The 13,172-nt window shown below is 44.6% G+C and overlaps 1 protein-coding gene across 4 annotated transcripts in view; it reads right to left on the reverse strand.

The window, feature by feature from the left end:
* TNC (tenascin C) overlaps nucleotides 1–4,106 on the reverse strand; it is a 72,024-nt gene extending 67,918 nt beyond the window's left edge. The window contains exon 1 of one of the 4 annotated variants that reach the window (XM_042052251.1): nucleotides 3,854–4,106. The gene's annotated coding sequence lies outside the window, so the exon portion shown is untranslated. The remainder of the gene's footprint in view (nucleotides 1–3,853) is intronic. The other 3 variants (XM_042052252.1, XM_042052253.1, XM_042052254.1) reach the window with 3 other exon arrangements.
* Between the last annotated feature and the right edge of the window lie 9,066 nt (nucleotides 4,107–13,172).

Below are 13,172 nucleotides of genomic sequence, written 5' to 3' on the forward strand. Positions count from 1 at the left end.
GGTTTCACACTTGTAGAAGCCCTGAGCTTGGTGGAAACTGCGACGGCTCAAGATTGTCCCTCGGGGTTGCTCATTTCTCTGCTTTCCAGCACTCCCTTTCCTCAAAGAACTGCCTTCTTATTCCCTGCTTCTCTTCACTATACAAAGAATTGTTTGGGAATAGCTAATAATAGGAATTGCAGGTTCTTTGTGGCAGAGAGCATCATTTATTAAACATCTTCACTCCTAATACAGTGAGGCCCTAAAATGCAGGAGCAGGAATTACAACATCAACCAACCAAAGCCACAGACAACAAGTCCTCTTCAATATCAAGCAGTTTAAGGAACTAAATTGCATCTTAAAAACTCATAAGCAATCTGTACACGTCCCTTATTTTTCAGCCCTTGACCTCAGGATATGGTGCTTCCTGTCGAGAACTCATTAGTTACTAATCCTATAATTGCTTGCAGTTTTGAAGATTTCTGAGCCTGGTAGATGATAAAATACTAACTTACTTCACTTTGATTGCTGTTTTCCTTAGTTCCCCACTTCAGCAACAATGATTTTTTCTGCAATATGACATCAGCAGCTTCCTTAAAACCACTAAGGGCAGCTATTACATTTTACAGTAGTTTCAGACTTCTGCCATTTATAACCACAGGGTTAGATCAGAGATCAGTCTTCGAGCAGGGTGTGTGAAACTCACACCAGAAGTTAAGGCTAAGAAAGCACACACTGGTAAATCAGAGCCCAGTTTTAAAGCCCTATATCTCAAACTGCTGCAGTTCAAAACTAATTCCTTTTATTACTGGAAAGCTGAGATTTTGAACTTTCCAGGGATGTAAATCATCCACTCCTAAGCCTGGAGTTTTATGAGCCACTGGACCTTAAAACTGTCAGTGGCCCTTCAGCTTAGCAGACTGTGATGGCACGAGGCCAAGGAGGAATTTATCAAGTCACAGGCTTCAAATGAGAGTAATTATTTGACCACTCTGGATTTCTCGTGGCACAGAGGTAGGACAGGTAAATGTGTAGCTGATAATGTAGCAGACACCATGCTCTGCATTAACCTTACTTCCAAATGTAATATTCCACCTGGGATAGCAGGGCTCTCTAAGGAATCCAGCACTGGATGGACACTGTTTCTCCCTTACGTCCATTTACACCACACACCCATTGTCCAGCCCAGGAGAATTAAATGCCCTCAGCACCACTCAAACCTCTGGCCAGAGCCTGCAGAGCTGGGTGGGGAGAGGCACAGTGGTGTTGTGCCAGGAAAATGGCACAGAACTGCCCGAGCTGGTTTTCCAAACAGTTTTGCCAGGAGGGATGAAAGGGTTAAAGCTCTGGCTCCAAAGCAGCATCGCTGTTTCACATGAACATTTGCTTCTTAGTTCTGCCTGACTCTTGAAAAGGATGAGAAAGTCCCAAAAAGCACCGACCCTGCCATTTAACATCATTTTCTTATCAAAAAGTGAGACAATACTCAAGAACAAACTTTGACAGTCTCTTTAGAGCAAGTCAGAACATCTTCACCCATGAATAATCTTTGGTTTTTTATAGATATTTTATAAAAAGCGCTGATATGGAAAATAAGCTGAATGTCAAACACTTTTAGAAATGATGTTATAGCAACATGATAGTTAAGTTTGAGTGAATTCTCAGGAGAAATGATCCTGTTTTAAAGAGCTGGGATAATAAAAGGGGATGGATTTCAAAAAGTCTCCAGCTAACAGTTACTCAGAATTTGTGGAGCACATTTTAGGCTGTGGTGAGGGATGTTCCCAGTAAGTTCTAACATCACTAAGCATCACTATTTCAGCAGGAGATTTGGATCTGGTTGGTGTTCTTTTCCAGGACCATCATGTATCTGGAGGGGATTTCTTTAGGAGAATTCTGCTTTCTCTCCAGGTGAGACCTGACATTCTCATCTGCAGGCTGGGGGCTTTGCAGCAGATCCTTTGGCTCTTCCACAGCTCTGGAAACACTGATAAAGTAACTGTAGTGAGAGGATTAAGGGCTGGAATGTGCAAAGAAATTTCTCTGGGCTGAAAGGAGCCAGAGGATGAAATTAATGAGCAAAAACTACGGGAAGTGAATGCCAATTTGGTATTTGGGAGAGTGACCATGACGGGTCAGTGACAGGGGGGCACAGCCCTCGTCACTCCTGTCCCACCACTCTGCTCAGTTCAGGTGCTCGTCCTTCCCTGAGCACCGGGCAGCACCTGCACCAGGAACACCCTGACAGCTCTTCCAGCTGCTTCCCAAATTCCCTGCCAGGGAAGCTGAGCTGCAGACAGATGAGCTATCTCCTCTTGGCTAAACACTTCCATTTGGTCAAACTTCTTCAGATTCGATTTGCCCCTGCCTTCCCTATAACAGTAAGAAACAACCCAAAAGACATCACATTTCTGCACGTTTTCCTAGGGTTCAAAGGACAGTCCCCAGTCCCCATTGTCCACCTCATTTTTGGACTACGGCACCCTTGAACTGTGCAGCCTGGTCTAGTGGAAGGTGTCCCTGCCCATGGTTGGAGCTGGATGATCTCTGAGGTCCCATCCAACCCAAACCATTCCACGATTTCACAGCTTTAAAAGGCAACTGCACAAACCCAGCACAATAAAACAACCCCCACGTGTAACATTAATTAGGAAGTGTGTAAAATGAATTCCCAATATTTAATATGATCTTAAAAAATTAAACCAGGAGAGAAAACCAAGCCCAACAGCTAGACAGCAAGGCTTTTACCCAGGCCATAGAATCACATCCATCTCATTGTTCTCTATTTTTTCCATGAAGAAAAACTTTATACATATTTTTATTGTGCTTTTAAATTTTATGTCTCCAGTGTGCAACACAACACATCACCATCATTTCAACCTGAGCATGTCATTCCTTTCCACAGTATGAGACAGACTTTTCAGAAGTTTAAATGCACTGCCAAAAACTCTCTGTCCTGGTAGCCAGACAGAAAATCAGGCAGGGAAAACTCTGCAAAGGTGATGTAACACAAAGTCTTGAGTGAGCGGGTTCAACTCCTAAATGAATCTAAGTGTGTTCACCTTCTCCCAGCCAGCTGCTCTGTTTTCAGCCAATTTGAGCCTCGCTGGTAAGTGCAGACACAGTCATGCAGAAAATCTCAGTGCACCAGGGAGCAAGGAGCTGAGACACGGAGCAAGTGCCTCTGTTTTTCCATGAGGATGGAGAATTTCACCCTCCCGCTCCCAGAACCCACCCAGTACAGCACTGGTAATAAAATACCCAGTTGAATCTTCCTTTGTGCTTTGCTCCCCGCTGCAGACTAATGTTACCGGACTTGTAAAAGAAACCGGAGCCCAGTGGGGGCTGGGAGGGAAGTGACAAAGGCTGTGGTGCAAAAGAAGTGTGGGGACAGCAAATTAGCAGCGGGGAGGGCCCGGCTCTCATCAGGTCACAGGCAGGAGCACAGAAAGAGTTGCCTGGGAGGGTTAAAACCTGCGAGTGGATTTAGTCTGGGTCGCGAGGTGAGGATGGGGGAAACAGTTATAGCACTCCAGGAGCCAAGAGGAAATCCCAAATCTGCTTTCCTACCCTTCCTGTCAATTCCGTCTCTGTCTGTGCTTGTGTGGATGTCCAGCATCCCACCAGCTCCTGCTCCATTCATTCCTTGGGTCAGATGGGTGCCACCGAGACATTTCTAACATTATTCCACCTGACAATGCAGACAGACTTCGGGGCAGGCAAGCCCCAATCCAAAACCATTCCCTGACAGGATCCCTGCCCATTCACCTGATAGTCACAACCACGAGGGTGATGCCAGAGCACGGGGTCACTGCAAACTTGTGTGCGAGAGGAGCTCCTGACTCTTTAATTCAGGGGAGGAAGCAGACTTACCTTAGAGACCCTGACCGAGCTTAGATCCCGCTGTGAGCAGTCTCCATGAAATAAATACGCTGTTCAAAGCCAGCTCGGGGCTCCTGACTTTGTTGCCGTCCTGTCAAAACTCGGCGGAGTTGCGTTGTCTGGTGCCGTGTGTGCGCGTAAGGCAGCGAGCTTTGACAGCAAGGCAAACTGGTCAGATCAGCCAGATTCTGCTGGGTTTATATAGCTGAGCTGCAAATCCTGATCCTTGGCTCGTTCCACTGTAATAGGACGCCTGAAGGCATTTTTTTTTCAGTTTTGCTTTAAAGGAACAGCCTCTCTCTCTCTCTGGCGTGGCTTCTGAAAGGCACACACACACTCACACACTCGCACACGCTGTCATCCACAGGCACACACACACACAAAAAGAATTTGCATGCGATTTATGGCTAAAGAAGGAAACCCCCTGAACCATTCAAAAAGAAAGTCAGCTCAGGGCAAATGACTCAGAAAGCAGAATATTTTCCCTACAGCATCAGCAGAGTGCATTATCAGAAGTTTTAATCCCCTCACCCCCACTATTTTAACGTTGTGAAATAGTAGCAAGGTGACATGAAATCAGGGGAATCACAAGCAGGGTTTAAATTCCAGGGACTCCTACAGAAATTAATGGGTTTAATCTCGGTGTAAATAGACCCCACTGCACTGGAATCAACTGCAAAATTCAGATTTGCACAGAGGATCTGGCATATTCCCATCTTTTCAAGCCTGTGATCCCTTTTGCATCCTTTTGCGCTTCTGCTCTGAAGAGCCGCAGGCAGAAGAGTGGGAAATTCAAGAGAAAAGTGAGCAGAGTCGTAGCCTGAGTCTTTGTAAAAAAAAACCCCTGAAATAGGAGAGATAAAAGCCCGAAGAGGACAACACAGGAGGGATTCCCTTTCTTCTCAGATCAGATAAAAAGTGATTACATGGCTGTCTGTGTGTAAAGATAACCCAAGCACTTCTGTGAGGCTCAGGGCTTCTCTGCTTCCAGTCCCGGAGCTATCAGTGACACACAGAGCGCTCAGCTGGGACCTTTCCAGGGCTCTTTGTTGTCTCTGAGTACCCTTGAACCTGAGGCTTGTGGCAAAAAAAGAGAAGATCACAGTTAAAGGATTCTCATTAGCACCGATTTCCCTCCTACCTGACACTAAAACCCCGGCTCTCCCCTGCCTGTACCCCAGCCCTCTGCGCTCTGGGTTTCTGCTTCCTTTTGGTTCTGTCGTTGGGGGGGTGATGGCAGAGGAGGAAAGAGGAAGATTAATCTTGAACTTTCAGGTCTGTCTTCCACGATAAAAGATGAGATCACTCTTCTGTTGGATGGTTTAGAAAGCAACACTGACCCAAACATCTCTGAGGGCCAGGAGAACACAAACCTCTGCTCCTGGCATCCTGCTCAGGAGCCAAGATGCTCACGAGAATAAAAACTGATTGCCTGGGAATTTCGGATCATATTCCTCTCTGAACACATCTCCTCCCAGCTGGCTTTTCCCTGGCTCCACGGGCACATCACTTTATGAGGGAGCGGCTGGAGCTGGGCCAGGGAGGTTCAGGTTGGATGTCAGGGAAAGGTTCTTCCCCCAGAGGGTGCTGGGCACTGCCCAGGCTCCCCAGGGAATGGGCACGGCCCCGAGGCTGCCAGAGCTCCAGGAGCGTTTGGACAGCGCTGCCAGGGATGCCCAGGGTGGGGCTGTTGGGGTGTCCTGTGCAGGGCCGGGAGCTGGATTCAATCATCCTGTGGGTCCCTCCAGCTCAGGATATCCATGGTTCTGTGGTTTAGGAATTTTTCCTTTTTGCTTCTTCAAAGCACTACCAGGACAACTCAACCAATCTCACACATTTAGAAAAGGATGGGGGTATCCCCAACCCTGAAATTCTGACTGTTTTAGAAGACCATAAAATACAGAGCTCTTTTGCTCACTGAGCTACCTAAGATTTCCTAGCAGTGGCTTCCATGTATAACACTGACCCCCTGTGTGCCTTCTCTTATGTCTGATTGTACCACTGAGCTCACCCCAAGCTCCCTTCCTGTTGTAAAGTATTTGAGCCTTGATAGTGTGCCCCAGCCAAACCATCTTTAGTTATTTTTACCAGAGCCCTCAGAGTGGCACCAGGCTGGAATTACCCTCACCGGCTTCACCTGGCCTTTCCACCTTCAGCTGCAGCACATCAGCCCCAAGAGGGCTTTTAAGCTCCAGTCTGAAAGCTGGAGGAGAGAAGTGAGAGGTGGGATGGGCTTATATCTGCTTCCCTGGCCTTTGCTGTCTTGTTTGGATTTCCTGGACTAACTTGGCTGCTGATCACTGGATGGGTTTTGTTGCTGTCATCATCTCGACTCTGCTTGCCTGGATTGGGAGCCCCACCTGTTAGAGCCCTCAGGAATATATCAAGGACTGAAAGGTAAACTGTGCTAAACTGGGAAAGAAGAAGCTGAAAAACTAAATACCAAGACAGCAAGGAATAGATAAAAAGGACTGTGCTGCACTGGATTAAAACCAATCATATTATCAGAAAAGTGTGTGTGGAGCTCATGGACAAAATAGAGAAACCAATCAAGCAATGTGAGATCTCATACACAGCAGCTGCAAAATGTATATGGACTGTCTTATGGATATGTTGTAAAATGTATAAGTAGAGTAGCCTGTAAAAGTAGGTAAAATGGGTAAGTAAAGTGCATAAGTACTGGGCTATGCAGAAGCTGTAAAAAGTATGAGTAAGAAGATGTATAAGTAGAGTGATGTGTATATGTATAAGTAGTAAAAGGTAAGTAGGTAGAATGTATAAGTAAGGTATTATGTCAAAGTTGTGAGATGTGTGAACACAGGGGTATTTTAAACAATAAGAAGCTTCTGTGAAATCATATTGAGTTGTTGATCAGAAGGCACAAGTTCCCACACCTCTCCCAGCATACGGCACAAATTTTAGTCTTTTCCAAATGTGACCTCCCATTTCCAACTTCTGTGTTAATTTTGTGACACGCTGTGTTTCATAACAGTCATGCCCTCAGAGAAGAAATGACCCTGTGTTGGAAAGAGGGTCAGAAATGCCACTTAATTCCTGCTAAAAGCATTGGACCCTCCTTGAGTGCTGATTTCTTAAAAGTTGATCTTGTTCTGGACATCTCCACCAATCTCAAAGGCAGTGGGCTTGTTGAATAGTTGTGAGGAGGCCCCCAATTTTTGTGTGCAATTCCCAGAATCTTCTCTAGCTGCTCCTGTGTCAGCCCTGCCCCAATTCAGGGTGTGAAATAACCCTGGGGCTGCTTGACCCCCACATGGGCCCTTCACTTAAGAGCTGGACTCGATCCTTGCCCGTCCTCTCCAGCTCAGAATATTCCATGATTTACGGGTGATTTTTAATTCAATGAAGAGTCTGCTCAGGACCAAAACCTGCATGGGAGATGTAACACAATTTTTCCAATAAAATCAGAACCCAGGAAAAGACAGTTCCTCATACAATGAACCTCTTATTTCAGTTGTTCTTTCACAAACATTTTAAAAACACTTTATTTCCCTGTCCATACACATGAGTCTGCACAAGAGAAAGTTGAACTGTGAGAGGCAACTTGTGGGATTTATTTTGGGAGCATTTGCTAATGCCAGTTTTTCCACCAACAGCTGCTGAATCAAAAGTTAAACTAATTTTTTCCCCAATAATTCACCACCCACTTACCTGACTTTAAAAAAAAAAAAAAAGTGCCATGGGAGATAAGTTTCAGGTAAGAGTTGAGGCTTGTTCTTGTTTTATCTTTTTGGGCTCACCCATCCTTAATCACAGTCTGTGGCAAACATTGAACCATTAACTGAGTCAGGAACAAATGATAACATGAAAGAACAGGGGAAATGCATTTTAATCAGAAATTTGGCTCCAGGTTCTGATCTCTTAACGAGCAGGACCAGTGCTGGATTCTGTGCCCTGCGGAGCCCTCTTTCATTAAATAAATGTGGATCAAAATTGATTTTTTTTTTTTTTTAAGTGAAAGGAACAGGGAGAAATTAAAAGAATACTGAGCTGAATATGCTGGAGTTTGTTGCTGTGGTTTTATGTGCTTCCAAGTCAGTGTTAGGGATGAAATTTAAAGATCTATGGAAAGGCATAAATGATAAATCCAGGAATATACTGATATTTATAAAAGCCCAAAAGAGACCAGTTAATTGTTTGGGGAAATATTAATGAAATGCAAAAAAAAAAATCCTCATTATTACCTTGGGACAAAAATTGTTACACTGCAGGTAATTAGATTTAGTTCCAATTTAATACCTGTGCTGGTTCACCCAGCTCTAGGAATAATCTGCTTTGTAGCAGCACATTTGAGAGTGAAAGGTGCCCTGAATGTGAATTAACACCACCCATGGTGGAGCCTGAGAATCTTTTGCACAGAGTGCAGCCAGTTTCAGGGACACGCAGATGGGAATGTAGTGAGCCACTGGGATACAACACCTGAAACGTGAACAACAAGGCTCGAACGGTTTTAGGAGCATTCAGTGCTTGTGGCCGGAAGGAAGTGTATTTATTCATGGTTTTATTTATATATATATATACACATTTATATATTTATTTATATATATACATTTATTCATGTATTTATTCATTTAAATTCATGTTAGCATGGAATCATACAGTCACGGAATATCCTGAGTGGGAAGGGACCCACGAAGATTATCCAAATCCCACTCCTGGCCCTGCACAGACACCCCAACAATCCCACCCTGGGCATCCCTGGGAGTGGTGCCCAAATGCTCCTGGAGCTCTGGCAGCCTCGGGGATGTGAGCACAGAGGGGACAGCCAGGCCAGGAGCCTGAAAACAGCCCCAGCTGAGTCCCAAGGAAATCATCCTGCTCAAAAGAACTCATTTAATGGCAAATGGAAGACAAAAATTCAAGATTTAAAGAGAGACTCTGGTACCACAGGGCTGATCCTTAAGGAAATTTAAAGATCCTTTCCATGCTCCCTTAAGACTGATGATTTTAGGTCAATTTCTGGAGACATTTTGATCCTTTCTCACTGAGTATCTTTTCCCTACATTTTCTGTCTTTCCAGACCATCTTCACAAGATTTCACTGGCAGAGAATCAAGATCAAAATGCTTTTGTCTTTCTACCTGCATTGCCTTCATTCCTTTACAGCTGTAGCCAAATACAGCTCAGTTAATTGTGGTTCATATTGAGCAATATTCCAGCAATCCTGCTCAAACTCTGGCTCTTGGATTACCACCTTATCTGCTACTTGTCTGTTGATTTCCCAGGAATTTGCAGAAAACCATTTGCTGCTTTTTATTTGACAATTATTTGCAAACAAACTGATTTTTATGAGAGCATTTCCTTACGATGCCTCAAGGCCACTAAAGAAGGCACTTCAGGTTACTTCCCTACAAACCATCGCAATTGTTGCCTTAAATACCTATTTACAATAATTCACGTTATTTCTACACTAATATTCCCCCTTCCTTGATGTGATGACTCAAACAGAAACACTCATTTATATAATTATATAATTGATATAATTATAATTTCTTATTATGTATTGAGAATCCTTTCCGAAATATTATCAGCACTGGTCAGACCATATTCAGCCATGCTGAAGCCAACGTTAATTTGGGGATGGATTGATCCTGACAATTGCAATGCACGTTAAAAGGTGGCCACTGGTTTGGAATTAGAGAATGCAGAAGCTCATTCCCAGCCTTGGGGAAGTCTGACCTAAAGAAAATGCAGAGACTGAAGGTGCAAGTTTACAGCTGCTGCAGAAGTAAAAACTGCAAAGTCAAAGCCCCATAATGTTCACTGATATATTACATAGCACACCAAACACTATATTCCAAAGAAAAAATACTCAACAATTTTGGAATTTTTTTAGAGATGATCTCCAAAAAGGAAAAGGAAATTTCCTCTAGTATTTGTATTTATTATTTGTACCAGGGCATTTCCCAAGGGCTGCATTCATTCCCTAAATGAAGAAATAGAAAGCAGCTGTTGGGGAGCAGATCCACAGGGGCTGTGCAGTCCCTTCAGCCTCTCCAAAGAGCTGAGAATGTCCTGGCTCTGATGCCTGAAGTGACCACCTAAAAACAGAGACTAGACAAGAATAAGGGAACAAAGGCAGGTATTTATTTGAAAGGCCTTCAAAGGTACCCCTGGGGAGACAGAGGCAAGATGGACCCCGAGTCACCAGTTCTTCACACTTTTATAAGTTTGGTTCATTTACATAGCAGGGTTAATTCTCCAATTATAACCTCAGTTCATGGTGTAATTACCCCAAGTTTGCCCCTCCCTTCAGAGGCTTACACATTTTGGGCCTGGGGTCCTTGAGGTGGAAACCTGGAGGGGTTTGTTATGTCTGACCAGTGTGAGAGAAGAGCAGCTAATGGGCCACATGAAACTTTGGAGTTACACACCAGGCAGTGCAGGATTTGAAAAATAAAAAAGTGAAAACTGAAGGCATCAGCTGTGTTTGCCAGCCTGGGAAGGCCATGAACTTAATGACAAACAAGTGGTAACTGAGCAAATATTGGCGTTTAATAAAGGTATTTTCAGCTCTCTGATCACACCAGTGGGAAGGAGCTGTGGGACACCTGAGAACGGGGCCAGGGCACCTGAGTGCCATCTGAACTGGTGACCTTGAGCCTCTCTTTTCCTGATCCATAAAATAAAAGTCCTTTTATTTTATCAGTGTGCATCAGCACACTGATAATTACCAGGCAAAAAATGTGTTGCTAGTGATATCACAAACATTTACAAAGATAATCTCTGGGCAAAACTCCCTCGAGAAAAATCAAAATCAAAAGAATAAATAGACAATGACAACTGTGCCAGTACAGAAATATTTTCCATGCGAACTGCTGGTGTCAGACTTGGTGGCACAGAGGGACTTCTTTGCCTTTGATCATATTTGCAGTAGGTTTATTAGCAGTTTATGAGACAAAATATGGCTTTAGATATGCACCAAGTATGAGAAATGACAAGGAAGAGAACATCAAACTGCTGAGGACAGAGGGAGAAAATGAAACTCACTCTGTGGGGTGGTGTAAAGATTTATCAGCCCATTAGCATCACTCCTGAGTGGTTAATCCATAGATGGCACAGGCAAAACAACTCAGCTGCTGTAAAGGTTTTCTCCTGTGCCACACCAATTTGTACCCTCTAACTGCCTGAGTTCATAAAAATGCTCAAGTGCTCCTATCCATCCCAAAATACTTACATGCACTTGACTGCAATCATGTTTTAAAGATTGTTGGTGTCAAAATTGCAGCTAATCATGTTAAATATATCCTTAAATGTCTTGCAGGCACAGTTTCCCTACTGAAGCTTAAGTACAGAAAACAGCAAGGCAAAAATCCGTAGTTCTTATCCATTCCAGAAGAAACAAGTTCCATATGATGAAAATCAGCATAGGCCCCAGAGGGAAGAGGATTCCTGCTGCTAATGAAGGCCAAAGGGTGGATAATTATACAGCACAGACAGATGTGAGCACACCTGAGCATCCACCTGATAGAAAATGTGACGCAAATCCACAGAATCCCTGAGTGGTTTGGGTTGGAAGGGACCTTAAAACTCATTTCACTCTGGCTCCCTGCCTTCCACCAGACCAGGTTGCTCAGAGCTCCATCCAGCCTGGTCCCTTCCAACCCAGACCAATCTGGGATTCTGTGGTTTTTATTCCATTCAATAAGAGCAGAAGGGACTTGTCTGTCTGTCTGTCTGTCCTTTGAATAAAAAGAGAAATCTCCCCCAGAAGGAGGCTGTCAATGCAAGTCCTGAGAATCTCAAGGTGTGGTTGAGAAGAATCCCAAAATAACTCAAAACCTGTTTGTGTTGGCCTTAGACACTGAAGTCTCTGGTCTTCAAAGTGTATCCTGAAACTGTTTTAAAGTGTTAAATCATGGTCATAGATTAGAAAAATAAAAGGGATATTTAACTCCCCTATCCAGCAGATAAAGTCATCAGGGTGATGCCTTAGGTTTTAACCCTTATATTTTTCAAATCCTGCACTGCCTGGTGTTTCTTGGAGCCTGTTCACTTCTGCTCTCTCGTGCTGGGCAGACATAACAAAGCCTCTCCAGGCCTGCTCTCCAAGGACACCCAGACCATCCCAGGCCCAAAAGGTATAAACCAAAAGCTTCTGAAAGGGGGGCAAGCTGAGGGGAATTACATCATTAACTGAAGCTTTAATTGGAGAATGAACCCTGCTATGCCAATGAACCAAACCTATAAAAGTGTGAAGAACTCGTGACCTGGGGTCCATCTTGGGGTCCATCCTGGCAGTGGCCTCAGGCTCCCCAGGGGTACCTTTGAAGGCCTTTCAGATAAATACCTGCCTTTATTCCTTACTCCTGTCTAGTCTCTGTTTTTGGGTGGCCTCTCAAGGCATCAAGGGAAAGTCAGGAATGTGGCTGATGGAGAACTGAGCTTTGCTCTGCGTTTCTCAGCCTCTGCAGGCAGCAGAAGGTGAAGGGGGCCCAGAAAGAGCAGAGGAGGAGCCAGCAGAGCTGTGTGAGCACAGCACAGGTACAAGAGTTTTGTGTGAGACCTAGAACTGAGGTGCTCATTTCCAAGGAAGAACTAAAGTCTGGATGCAGAACCTCAGGTCTGTGAGCAGGGGGAGAGGGGCTGGGTGGAACAATAGATGCATATTATTAAAATATAATTTTGGCTTCCTCAATTACTAACAAGGAGGTTTTTACAGCTATGTTTCCCTGATTATTTCCTGACTGCTTGATAATATGACAAAAAACATGGTCAAGGACAAGCAGACTTGTGGGAATTTCCACTGGATTTCCCAGCTTAATCTTGATTTTGAGTGGAAGGTTCTAAGCACTTTCTCTCCTCTGTTTTTTATCCAAATTTTCCCCTGCCCATCTGGGATATCGCATCCAAGTTGTTAAATATTGGCAAGACCCAGCTCATGATCATCCCCCCTCACTCACAGGAGCCCTCAGAAATGTGGGGACTGAGGTAGCTGCTCCTCTCCAGGTGTGAAGAGAGGGGAGCACAGTCCTTCCAGCCCAGATCCTGGTGCTGCCCAGTTTATCTGGGATTTCTATGGGATCAGCAAAGGCAGAGGAGCTGCTGTCTCTTCCCAGAGCTCTGACCCCATTTCCCTGGTGCTGAGGGGGACTCGAGCTCACTCTGCTCTCCCCTCACCACTCACTGCTGAGGTCATGTCACCAAACCAGACCAAAGGAGCAGAGGGAGCCCTTTTTTCCTTGCCTTTTTCCCCAGCATTTCCGGAAGGAGCCCGGACACCTCTGCTCATATCCTGCATTTGGCTTCTTCTGGGACCAAAGGGAAACCTCAAAGCAGATGGGATTTAACTT

Source organism: Corvus kubaryi, unplaced genomic scaffold, assembly GCF_017639235.1.
Source record: "Corvus kubaryi isolate FWS band 111438036 unplaced genomic scaffold, C.kubaryi_AGA036_p1.0 78, whole genome shotgun sequence".
NCBI lineage: Eukaryota > Metazoa > Chordata > Aves > Passeriformes > Corvidae > Corvus > Corvus kubaryi.